This window comes from Zalophus californianus, chromosome 1, assembly GCF_009762305.2.
Source record: "Zalophus californianus isolate mZalCal1 chromosome 1, mZalCal1.pri.v2, whole genome shotgun sequence".
Lineage (NCBI taxonomy): Eukaryota > Metazoa > Chordata > Mammalia > Carnivora > Otariidae > Zalophus > Zalophus californianus.
In genome coordinates this window covers 63,335,252-63,349,413 of record NC_045595.1, presented here as the reverse complement: position 1 = coordinate 63,349,413, position 14,162 = coordinate 63,335,252, and positions in this window count along the sequence as shown.

Below are 14,162 nucleotides of genomic sequence, written 5' to 3'. Positions count from 1 at the left end.
TGGGATCTGCACAGCACATGACTTCGCTTAGGGTGCCGGATGATGGTCATTTTACAAACTGAAATTGAGGGGCAATTAAGTATCTTTCTTTGGTTCAGGTCATGATCCCAAGGTCCTGGGATCGAGGCCCACAACCAGCTCCCTGCACAGCGGGGAGCTTGCTTCTCCCTCTCCCTCTGCTGCTCTCTCACTCTCTCCATCAAATGAATGAATAAAATCTTAAAAAAAAAAAACTGAAATTCATTTGAAAAATGAGAAGAGTTTCCAGAGTGCCCTGCCTTGGTCTAAAATCCAGCTCTACCATTTTCTAGCTGTGAAATATACTTGCTGAGGCTCAGATTCCTTACACTGAAGGGGGAATAATGTTAATAGCTCTCACTTAGAGTTTTAATAGTGATTAAATGAGATGATTCTTGAAAAAGAGCTTAACATAGGGCCCAGCAACAAATGAATGCTAACTGCACTTTATTATTTTACTATTGTTGCTTTTTTGTAATGGAGTCCTAAAAAATTTTTTTAGTAAATTCTATTTAACCATGAAATAAACACTCAAATATTTACATCTAAACTTGATTATAAGAAGAACATATATACAATCTTTCATGTGAATGGTGACTGTGACCAATTCCTTCACCCATTTTAAGAAATTGAACTCAAATGACTCAGGACCCTTCATGTCTCAGAAGCTTCAACTCTGATATTCTGAACAGAAATTTGTCTCAAATTTTGTTTTCTCTGGCCTCATCTGAGATTTTGGAATCAATGTTATGTTGGCTTTTGAAAAATAATTTGGAAGCTTTCTTTTTTTCTCTCTGCTTGAGAACAATTTAAATAGTATTGAAGTTTCTGTTCCTTGAAGGTTGAAAGAACTAACCCAGGAAACCATCTGTGCCTGGCACTGTTTTGAGGACGAAGTCTTTAAAACTTTCTCCATATCTTTATATGTTCGCCCACGCAGAAGTCTTCCATATCTTCCGGGTGTAATTTTAGTAATTTGTATTTTCCTAGAAAATTATCCATTTCATCTAGCTATTCAGATTTATTTGAAGAGAGTTTTGTAAAATATTCTCACAGAGTTCTTGTTCTCTCCACTGTATTACTAGTGATTTCTAGCTCCTATTTTCTGTGTATGTACTCCTCTCTCTGCATCCACTCCCACTTGTTTATTTATGTGATTAGACAAGCTTGGGGTTACCTACTTTGTTTCACTTAGTTTTCCAGATAAGTTCTTGGGTTTATGTACTAATTCGGTTCTTTTCCTATTTGCAAAGAAACCCATTTCTGTGTTAATCTGATTATTTCCTTACTCCTGCTTTCCTCAAAATTACTTGATCTTCTTTTTGCTAACTTCTTGATATATAGGCTTGTGCATTTATTTTCATTTATTCCTGTTTCCTTGCATAAACACTTAGCTGTCTTACATGGCTTTTATTCATAGTATTAACTCATAATTATTTTTTATTGCTATGATTAAGTATACTAAAATATCTATTTGTATGACCTTTGAAGTGAAAATTCTTTGAGGGAATTTTAAATTTTTTTAGTAATGGTTTTATTTGTTTTGATTTTTAAACAAATTTCAAGTTGTATTGTCTTATGGTCAAAGGGAACATTTTGAACTATTTCTAATTATGGCATTTATTGGATGAGGTTAACTATATCTCTGTTGGATCAAACTTACTAATTATATTCTTCAAATCCTCTATAGTTTTCCTATTTTTCTTGCCCTGTGTTCCATTGGTCCTGATCCAGGAGGAGAACTCTCCCACTAGTGGTGTTTCTGCAAGTGTCTTCTCAATTTCCTATAGTTTACACTTCATGTTTTTGAAGCTCAATAATTCAGTGCATAAAGATTCCTGAGGTTATATTCTGAAATGCCTACCTTTTCCTCATTTGACATGGTTTTCCCTTGAATTTTATACAGAGTTGGGACCAGGTTTAGAAGGACCTGAGGATTTTGCTATTTTTGAACCCTTTATAGGAAAAGAGACAAAGCACTCAATTACGAATGCAAGTTTAGTTACAGAGCCTTGGAGGGGGGCTGTGAAGTGAGGGACACTGAGTCTTCACCTTTATCAGCTTCACAGTAAATGTGCCATTGTATGATGTATCTCCTGACCCCATCTTTTTTGTCCGTGAATTGCTTTCCCCTGCCCTTCCTCCCTTGTTCATTCACTCCCCAGATATTTAATTGAGTGTCTACTTTGAGCAGACACTCAATTGCACTAGGTGTTGAGCTTACTCAGACCTTCAGACCAGAAATCCCTTCTTCTACCCAACCTTTAAACATTGCTATTCTTCAGGATTCTATCATACACTTGCTTCTCTTCTTACTCTTGAGTTTTTAGGAAATCTCATCCAATTACAAAATTATCCATATGGTCTCCCTTTACTGAAGACTCCCAAATCTTTATCTCCAGTCCAAATCTATACACTGTCTCTTTGCTGATGATTCTTAAACTTCCATATCCCATCCAGATTTTCCCAACTGAGTTTGACATTCATATATTCTACTCTTTCTGGTAGCCCATCCACTGGGCTATCAAAACCAGGTCACATTCAACATATCCAAAGACTATGGCAACTTCCCCCCTTTTTTTTAACACCACCCCCATCACCCAGTCACCAAACCATAAACTTTAGCATCATTCCCAAGTTCCCCTGGGCCATGATCCCCCATACACAATCACTAAATTGGCCGTAAAATGTATTCATTTTACTATATAGTATTTACTATTCACTATTATACTATTCCGTCAACCACCATGATGCTTCCAGGAGTACACGTCAGCCTGGGGGACTCCTCACATCCACTTGTTCACTGCTCTGCTTCCACTCTATTTGCCATCCTCTAAGCAAGAAAAGCTTCATTTGACTCTAAATATGACCATTTTTTCTCTTTTGCCTAAAGCATTCAGGGACCTCTATTTGCCCTTTAAGAGGAAATCCAGACTCCTCAATGTGGCGTAAAAGACCATCTTAGCTGGCTGATGGTCCAGTTTCTCTAAACTCTGTCCCTTTCCATACCAGGATGCTTCCAGTATCTCAAATACATCTCACTCTCTACCTCCAGATCTTACCAGATGCCATCTCTTCTGCTTAGAACATTTGCTCCCCTTTCCACTCACATTATTTTAATATGATTTGCTACTATTACCTGTTACTCCATTTTCATGAGTCCTCACTTCTTTTTTTGTTTGTGCCTTTTGCCATAGGCTTATGTTGTTTTCCTTATTTTTTTCCTAGTGATTAAGAAGGCACACTTCCACTAATGGTAAGCTTTAAGCAGCCGTGCATCAATAAGTCTCCCTGAAATTGAAACAGACTCTCTGATTTATAGAATTTGCCAATTTGATGGTACAAATATTAACACTGTGGCCAATTTCAAGCTACCCACTAAGGTCACAGAATCCAGGGTGCAAAGAGACACACAATTGGCTCTCCAGAGCCAGTGCAAGCCAGCTTCCATACTTCACTACCTTTAAGGTTTATAAAATGTAACTGAACCTATAATCCTCTAATAACTGTATAATCAACTAGTATCTATTGAATCCACCCGTGCAAAAAGAAGAATTTAACGCATAATTTCTTTTCTAACTGCTTCTCCTAGGTTCCTGAGTTTTATTATTTAATTCAGGAATATAGATTATTTTACCATTATATTTATATTACCCATTATCTCTTCCATGCATTATTTTTTTGACATTGGCATACAGATTTAATACTCTGTTTGAAACCATTATTGTTAGACTTAACTCTGTGCTTGACTTATTTGAACTATTTTTGCCATAAAAGAGGGAGAAAATCACTTATATAGTGGTCTCCCCTTATCCATGGGGAAATGTTCCAAGACCCCTAGTGGATGTCTGAAACCATGGATAGTACTGAACCCTGTATATACTGTTTTTCCCTAAACATACATACCTATGATAAAGTTTAATTTTTTGCTAATAAGTGTATATATAACAATTATAATAATATACTCTAGTAAAAGTTACGTGAATGTGGTCTCTCTCAAAATAACTTTTTGTACTGTATTTGCCCTTTCTGTTGTAATGTGAGATGATAAAATGCCTATGCGGGCACCTGGGTGGCTCAGTCGGTTAAATATCTGCCCTTGGCTCAGGTCATGATCTTAGGGTCCTGGGATCCAGCCTCCTGTTGGGCTTCCCCGCTCAGGGTGGAGTCTGCTTCTGCTTCTCTCTCTGCTCCTCCCCACCGCCCTCCGCTCTTGCTCACTCACTCTCTCCCTCCCAATAAATTCTTTTAAAAAAATGCTTATGGAATGAGATGAAGTAAGGTGGATGGTGTAGGCACCATGAGGTAGCCTTAGGCTACTACTGACTTTCTGACTAAATGAGATTGAGGATCATCCACTTCCAGACCAAAGCTGACCACAGGTAACCAAAACTGTGGAAAATGAAACAGCAGATAGCAAGGACTACTGTATACACTCACTCTTGCCCTAATTTATCACCCAGCAGCTGTATGATGTTGGGAATACTATTTCAATTTCTTGTGACTTTGTCTTATGGTGATAGAAATAGGAGCAAGAGGTTTTACATAGTTTACATGACTATGTCAGTTCACAGCCCAATTTTATTGTGTGTTTTAATTAAAACAAATGCTAGAACACATTGGCAGTATAAAAACATTCCTGATCTTGGGTAGAGGGTTACCATCCTTATTTGGTAAGAATCAACATACAACTTGTTCTTAAATTGAGATTTTTGTTTCAAAGCACACAATTTGGTCTGTGTAATTGCTGAGTCATTTATTATGTTGGATCAAATTTTCATATTGAAAACAGTCAAAATATGTGGACTGAATAGTTTTGGTTTCTTGGCATTGTCTGGTAACTTGGCCATGTCTGTCAACTTCATGCTCAAAAACTGTTTCCTATACCTACATGTTTCCAGAGAAATCAAAGCTACAATTACCCATTTACCTGAATCAAATTCCCCTTCAATTTGTTGATATAAGCTTTAATTTTGTCCCTTTTTCTCTTATCTCTGATACTGATAGTATACTATAGACAATTTACCATTTACGATATAATGATTCTTTCACCTAGCCACCCCATCCCTCCCACCCCCCACAAATAATACATTATATGTTTTTTTAAAAAAAAAGAAGATAGTAGGAAGGGGAAAATGAAGAGGGGAAATCGGAGGGGGAGACGAACCATGAGAGACTATGGATTCTGAGAAACAAACTGAGTGTTCTAGAGGGGAGGGGGTGGGGGGATGGGTTAGCCTGGTGATGGTATTAAAGAGGGCACGTTCTGCGTGGAGCACTGGGTGTTATATGCAAACAACGAATCATGGAACACTACATCAAAAACTAATGCTGTAAAGGTATGGTGATTAACAAAACATAATAATAAAAAAAGATATAATGATTCTTGCCCAGTATTATTAACTAAATATTTATGATTTCTACTTGACTATTTGTAAGATGCTACATTTCTTGAAAATAATGGCAATGTAGTTTAGTGAAAAGAAAGTTTTTTAAGTCAGACAGAACTGAGTAAATTTATGCCTATGTCATGTTTTAGCTGTGTGGCTTTGGGCAAAGTGATTTATCTCTCTGATCCACAAAGAGATTAAAAGGGATTTTGAACATAACTCTCTGGGCAGTTGGAGCATTTTATGAGATAATATATGTAAAACACCTATTTCAGTGCCTAGAATTCTTATCAACATAAATGAGCTTATTTTTCCCTTTTTAATTTGCATCCCCCTTCAGCACATCTCAGTTGATTAATGACAGAGCTGTTATGGGACCTATTTTATAGGGCTTTGGAATGTCCCTTTGGAGCTACGTTTCCAGGGGCAGGATTTGACAATATCCCTAAATCCATATAACATGAAATAGGTCACCACAAGAGAAAGCTCCTTTATTCTGTCTGCCCTGGCAGAAGTCTGCTAAGGTAGGGCCCTGGATTGAGGAGTTCACTGATTAATAATGCTAACATACATTTGCAGACTTCACTGTTCAGTCAGCAAACTATTTAATTCCATTACAAATCACATATCCCTTTATTAAAAGTGAGAAATCTGAGGCTCAGAGAGATTAGGAAATTTACTTAAGATCCCACAACTAGGAAGGGTCAGAGCTCAGTTAGAAATCAAGCTCTCCTGGCTCTCAGTCCTGGAATCTGTTCCCATAACCTGCAGTTTTCAGGCATTAGTTCCTACATAAATATATGGCAATTTCAAAAGTGTTAATTGGCTTTGTTTTGCAAACAGTACCTTCCTAGAACATTCTGCCACTTCCTCATTACTATCATCTTTTACTGCCATGCTGGGTTGAGTTCACCCAGGCAAGGAATGACTGGTTGGACTCTGCTAGCCTCACTCATCTCTGCTGAACCACTAAGCCATAAGCCAGACAGATTTTTTTTTCCTGAAGAAGAAAAACTTCTTGCAACTTCTTAATGCTTACATTGCCAGTAATTGCAGTGCAGCTGTGATCCCTAAAAATTCAGGGTTAGGAACTTCAAAACATTACAAGCCTTAACTTTTTAGTCCTACCCTTGCCAGACCTCACTATGTGAGAATGGCAGCAGATTGAATTATCAAAAACAAAAACAGATCACTGGTTAAATTACTCTGATTATTTTTTGCAAGAAAACAATTAGACCTAATTACAAGCAAGGCTGAGGTGTTGCTTTCCTAGTGAAACCAAGGGGCAGGTGTAAGTTCAGGATCTCATTATCCAGCTTCCAATAAGGCTTCTAAATATACCACTAATACACTTCCTGCTGGCATTTTACTACTGTATTGATTTGGAACCAGTAAGTTCTTCCTGAGGGTTTTCTAAAATAAAACGCCACTCTGGGGGTTTCTTCTCAAATGTGACTTTTGGAATTCTGCTGAGATATATAAAACAGAAATAAGCGAGAAGTAATAGAAGGACTGTCAGTGTGTATTCTCTGTGTTTGAGGCAAAGAAAGGGTCCTGTTTCTATCTGTGAGTAATCTGGGTCTTATGAGATATTTTAAGTAACGATGCAGCCAAAGTTCCCAGTCCAAATTTATTTTGTAATCTCATTTTTCCAACTAACTGTTTAGTTAGAATTTTTTTTAATTGGGGAAATGCTTAGAGAAAGAAAACACATAGATATTGGGGCTTGAGATTAAAGCATATTTCATAACACACAAAAAATGGGGATCAGATTTAACTGGTTCTAAATATTATTTATAGGAGTGGTATAGAGATTAAACTCCTTTTCATCTGGCAAGGAAAGAGAGGCACAAATAGAACTGTAAGTCTTGGGTCCGTGTAGGTTTTTTTAAATATTGATTTTTAATCCAATTCTACTGGAAATAATAATCTTTATTGTTGAAATCGGATGCGAAAAGAGGAAGTAATCTTACTGAGGTTAAAGGAGAATAACCCTAAAGAAAACCTTCTAGCAGACCCTGAAGAATAAAAACCCTTTTTAAGGTTCTGGATAAGTGAAATTTGGGCAGGAAGAGAACAGGGGCATGAGATGAAGTAGCATAAGAAAACACAAAAACACAGGAACTTTCATGGTTACAGAGGGAAAGAGGAAACCACCCCATGAAAAACAAAATTGTAGGGAATGAAATTGGACCTAATGTATGGGTACCTAGCACACAGAGAAAGATGGAGCCATGCCAGATTGGATGCTGAGAAACAACTCTTGAACAGAGAGGGTTTATAACATTAACTTTACTTTAGGAAAATGAGCTTGGCTGTGGAGGGCAGGATCAAGATGGACCAAAGGGGAGGGTGGGAGGGAAAGGTACGTGGGGAACCCCTGTGGGAGCCGGAGAGGAAATTGAGGTGTAGCCTTGTCAGGGTGAGGGCCTGGATATGACTTGAGGGGAAAGAAGTTCTGCTGGAGACAGTGATCTGCAGCAGGAAGAAGCAGTGTCTCAAGGTGATGTTAAGATTTGTGCCTGTGGAAGAAGAGAGATCATCTCTCCCTGATGTTGGTGTCCAGGTAGGCAAGTGGAGAAGATCAAAAATGATCCTCAAAGCTGATGAGATCCTGACAGGTTTTCAATTGCAGAGAAGTCTATTATGGAATTGTAGGTCTTGAACTTTTAAATTCGGGTTAAAACTCACTACCACGAGGTGAGTGAGTCCAAGTTCCAGAAAGTATGAGAGCAGTGAGAGAATACAATCTAGTCTGAGAAGTCACCACCCTTGAGATAGCTTGTTGAATAGCTTGTAAGTCCCACAGCTCAGGCTCCAATGCCTCCCCCAAGGTCTTAGAGAGTCTGGTAGAAAAAAATATATAACATTGAAAAGCAATGGCTACTTCTTGATGACTGATAAAGTTCCATGTCATGAGGTTTGGGGTTGAAATTGATCTATATGAAAGAATAAGTGGTTAAATGTGGGTGATACTACTTCCCTATGAGAAAATCTTTAGGCTGAGTGATTTCAGTTCAAGAGGGTTATGATTCCAGTAATTTAGAGTCTAGTAAAATTAGAAAAGGTGAATTCTCTGCCTGAGGCTAGGGTTGCTTACTGCAAAGACAAGGAGGTAAAAACAAAAGAATAGCATTGAACCTCAGAGGCCAAACATCCAGAGGTTTCCCATGTGCATCCTATATGTAGACATAGTCTGAGAAAAGGAAACTATATCCCCATCTATAAAGAACAGGTAACTACTGCAGCCTCGGAGCAGAGGAAGTTTAATAGTGCTTTCCCAACCCATCCTTTTGTTTTGAATTTTGTTAAGATAGAGGCCAAGATACGGGCTACAGGGCTAAAGGCTAAAGGAGGAGTGGAGCATAGCCTCATTATGGACTCAAACATGGTAGTTACATAGGATCTCTACCTTTGGTTACCAACTCTTGAAGTTAAGCTAATAGAACTGAATGGAAATTCAATCAAGTTTTTTTGAGTTTTTCATGTCATTTCCAGTTTGTATTACTCAAAATCTGAAGGAATCCCTAGATACCAGAACCTTCAAACTACCACTTGCAGAAGGGGAATCCCTCCTAATTCCCCTCCCAAGTGTGGTGATAGAAAGAAATGGATAAGAAAGATCCTTCAAGAGTACAGAAGTGGGAACAAGAAAAGTAAGACAAAGAATCTCATTCCATAACCAAGGCAATGGGTCTTTAATATTCCAACAAGCATGACATGTTTGCTACACACCACTTCTTGCTGATCTTATTCTCCATCCTTTAAAATGGGAGATTCTTGTGCGATTACTTTTTTTTCTCTCAGGAAGACATATGAAGTTGACAACTTTAGTTGTAGATTCACATATGATAAAGCATTCCAAATAGAGTTGTCTATAAGACAACAAAGTCTAGAGACCCAGGGTTTAAATCTACATAAAGCAATGGAAGGAGAGTCTCATGTCCTCATACTATAACCAACTACTCTTCTTTGTTACAGTCACCTACAGACTCCCATGCCAAATAGTCCATTCCTTGATAATTTTAGGTCTTAACTTCACTACTTGCTCATGCCACAATTCTTGCTGAACCATTAATTTCTTAAAGATAAGTTCAGTTCTTTGACATCCTGTCACCCAATGAACTTATTCATTCTACATCTGAACTTCTCTGGTCCTATCCTAGACCTTTTTTTAATATTTATTTTTATTGTTGAATCAAACCATAGTGAAGAGATATACCATATTTATCCTTTTTCTGGTTGAGTTGCTTCTAATTCTTGGCTCTTAGAAACAAAGCTGCCCTATGTTGTTCCATTGTCTTCTGACTGACATTATTTCTGATAAGAAGTACTCTATGGTAAGCAGAAATCTAAAGATCTCCCCCCACCTGAGATTTCTATTCCCTGATTATTCTATCAAATATTAATCTAGGTATGGCTATGAAGGGATTTTGCACATGCAATTAAAGTCAAAAATCAATTGATCTAAAAATTATCAGTGGCCTCAACCCAACCAGGTGAGCCTGTTCAAAGCAGAGAGGTTTTTGAAACTAGTAGCTGAAGGGAGAATCAGAGATATTTGAAGCTTCAGAAGATTCAGCACCCCATTGCTTACTTGAAGATTGAGGGGACTTAACAATGAGGAGTGCAAGCAGCCCCTGGGAGCCAAGAACAGCCCCCAGCTGAGTGGCAGCAACTGAGGTTCCTACAACCACAAGAAACTAAGTTCTGCCAATAACAAGAACGAGCTTGGGAGAGGACCTCCAAGTTCCAGATGAAAGTGCAACCAGCCAGCACCATCATTTCAACCTGAGAAAAGAACTCTGCCATGTAGCACCATGTAGTTTTGATCTACAGAATTGGGATCTGGCAAATGAGTATTGTTCTAAGACTCTAAATTTGTGGTAATATGTTACAAAGTAAATGAAAATGAATACATCACTGTAATTCTTATAATTTTTCCTTTTGATTTTTTGAATTTATTTTTATCATTTTCTCTTTATTTTTGATTTTCAGCATTTTGAATAATATGTGCCCAAGTGTGATTGTGTTTGATACTATCTCACTTGGGGTTTGCTGAGCATCTGGACTTATGGCTTACTCTTTGGTGGTCATCAAATTTAGATAAATTTTGGCCAATATGTTATCAAATATTTTTCTGCCCCATCCAACTCCACTCTCCTTAAAAAGACACATATGGTGAACTGCTTGCTTCTATCAGGTCATGAAATCTCTGGGGATTTTTCCCCTATTTTTTTTCTCTGTCTGTGTTTCAACTTGTATTATTTCTTTTCATATGTCTTCAATTTCAATTATCCTTTTTTCTGTTATACCCAGTCCTATAGCAATCTGTCTTATTGTATATATAGGATATGGTATTCTTCAATGCTGAGTTTTCTGTTTTGTAAACTTCAACAGTTTCATATATTTCCTGAAATTCCCAATTGCATTGCTTATTATTTTCTTCTTTTCCTGGAGATTATCTAAATTATCTATGATTATTACTTTAAAAGTCCTTATCTGCTAATTCAAACACCTGGTTCACTTCTGGGTTAGTTTCTATAGACTACATTTCCTTCCTTTTTTTTTAATTTTATTTTATTATGTTATGTTAATCACCATACATTACATCATTAGTTTTTATTTTATGGTCAATAAATCTTTTTTTTATTATGTTATGTTAATCACCATACATTACATCATTAGCTTTTGATGTAGTGTTCCATGATTCATTGTTTGTGTATAACACCCAGTGTTCCATGCAGTACGTGCCCTCTTTAATACCCAACACTGGGCTAGCCCAGCCCCTCACCCCCCTCCCCTCTAGAACCCTCAGTTTGTCTCTCAGAGTCCATAGTCTCTCATGGTTCATCTCCCCCTCCGATTTCCACCCCTTCATTTTTCCCTTCCTGCTATCTTCTTTTGTTTTGTTTTGTCTTTAACATATAATGTATTATTTGTTTCAGAGGTACAGGTCTGTGATTCAACAGTCTTACACAATTCACAGCGCTCACCATAGCACATACCCTCCCCAATGTCTATCACCCAGCCACTCCATCCCTCCCACCCCCACCACTCCAGCGACCCTCAGTTTGTTTCCTAAGATTAAGAATTCCTCATATCAGTGAGGTCATATGATACATGTCTTTCTCTGATTGACTTATTTAGCTTAGCATAATACCCTCCAGTTCCATCCACATCGTTGGAAATGGCAAGATTTCATTCCTTTTGATGGCTGCATAATATTCCATTGTATATATATACCACTTCTTCTTTATCCATTCATCTGTCGATGGACATCTTGGCTCTTTCCATAGTTTGGCTATTATGCTTTTACTTTTTTTTAAGATTTTATTTATTTATTTGACAGAGAGAGACACAGTGAGAGAGGGAACACAAGCAGGGCAAGTGGGAGAGGGAGAAGCAGGCTTCCCACTGAGCAGGGAGACGTATATGGGGCTCGATCCCAGGACCCTGGCATCATGACCTGAGCCAAAGGAGATGCTTAATGACTGAGCCACCCAGGTGCCCCCATAGTTTGGCTATTGTGGACATTGCTGCTATAAACATTGGTGTGCACATACCCCTTCAAATCACTACATTTGTATCTTTGGGGTAAATACCCAGTAGTGCAATTGCTGGGTCATAGAGTAGCTCTATTTTCAACTTTTTGAGGAACCTCCATACTGTTTTCCAGAGTGGCTGCACCAGCTTGCATTCCCAGCAATAGTGTAGGAGGGTTCCTTTTTCTCTGCATCCTTGCCAACATCTGTCATTTCCTGACTTGTTAATTTTAGCCATTCTGACTGGTGTGAGGTGGTATCTCATTGAGGTTTTGATTTGGATTTCCCTGATGCCGAGTGATGTTGAGCACTTTTTCATGTGTCTGTTGGCCATTTGGATGTCTTCTTTGGAAAAATGTCTTTTCATGTCTTCTGCCCATTTATTGAGTGGATTATTTATTCTTTGGGTGTTGAGTTTGATGAGTTCTTTATAGATTTTGGATATTAGCCCTTTATCTGATATGTCATTTGCAAATATCTTCTCCCATTCTGTCAGTTGTCTTTTGGTTTTGTTGGCTGTTTCCTTTGCTGTGCAAAAGCTTTTTATCTTGATGAAATCCCAATAGTTCATTTTGCCCTTGCTTCCCTTGCCTTTGGTGATGTGTCTAGGAAGAAGTTGCTATGGCTGAGGTCGAAGAGGTTGCTGCCTGTGTTCTCCTTTAGGATTTTGATGGACTCCTGTTTCACATTTAGGTCTTTCAACCATTTTGAGTCTATTTTTGTGTGTGGTGTAAGGAAATGGTCCAGTTCCATTCTTCTGCATGTGGCTGTCCAATTTTCCCAACACCATTTGTTGAAGAGACTGTCTTTTTGCCATTGGACATTCTTTCCTGCTTTGTCAAAGATGAGTTGACCATAGAGTTGAGGGTCCATTTCTGGGCTCTCTATTCTGTTCCATTGATCTAGGTGTCTGTTTTTGTGCCAGTACCATACTGTCTTGATGATGACAGCTTTGTAATAGAGTTTGAAGTCAGGAATTCTGATGCCACCAGCTTTGCTTTTCTTCTTTAACATTCCTCTGGCTATTCGGGGTCTTTTCTGGTTCCATACAAATTTTAGGATTATTTGTTCCATTTCTTTGAAAAAAGTGGAGGGTATTTTGATAGGGATTGCATTAAATGTGTAGATTGCTCTAGGAAGCATTGACATCTTCACAATATTTGTTCTTCCAATCCATGAGCATGGAACATTTTTCCATTTCTTTGTGTCTTCCTCAATATCTTTCATGAGTATTTTATAGTTTTCTGAGTACAGATTCTTTGCCTCTTTGGTTAGATTTATTCCTACATATCTTATGGTTTGGGGTGCATTTGTAAATGGGATCGACTCCTTAATTTCTCTCTCTTCTGCCTTGTTGTTGGTGTATAGAAATGCCATGATTTCTGTGGATTGATTTTATATCCTGCCACTTTACTGAATTCCTGTATGAGTTCTAGCAGTTTTAGGGTGGAATCTTTCAGGTTTTTCTCTTAAACATAGGTCACATTTCCCTGTATCTTTGATGATTATTTCCTATTCACAACTATTGCCCCTTTAAACCTGAACTAAATCTCACCTCACAAGGGTCAGTTGTCCTGAATTTCACTGTCTTTTCCCAGGCTTACACCCATCACAAACAAGTCCCTCTGGATCACTGGGACATCAGTGAAGATTGCTGAGGAAGAGTTCACTGCCCTTGAATTCAGACACACTGGGTTTTCATCCAAGCTTCTGTATGAGCTGATAAACCTTGGACAAGTTATACAAACTCTCTCAACATCATAATCCTAATCTATAGACCATAAATAATAAAAACTATCTTTTGTATTATTTGCAGATTAAATGGGATGATCACATGAAGATTCTAGCAGAGTTCCTGGCATATTCAAGACATTTAATCAAAGTAATTACTATTATATTTAAATGATATAATAAATATAAGTCAAACTACTTAGCAAGAGAATATTTGTTGACCACCAACTCTATACTATCTGCTCCTAAGTTTGGGAATTCAGTATTTACCAGTGTGAAATTGTCTCTTCCCTCAAGACATTTACCTTCTAACAGAGGAAATAAAAAATAAACATGCAAACAAATACTTAAACAAGATAATTTCAAGCTGCAGGAAAACAGGAGCATGATGAGGGTAAGAAGGTGACACTCTAGTTTGGATGGTTAAGGAAGAACTTTCAGACAAAGCACTTTAGGACAGAGACTAAATGGTAACCAT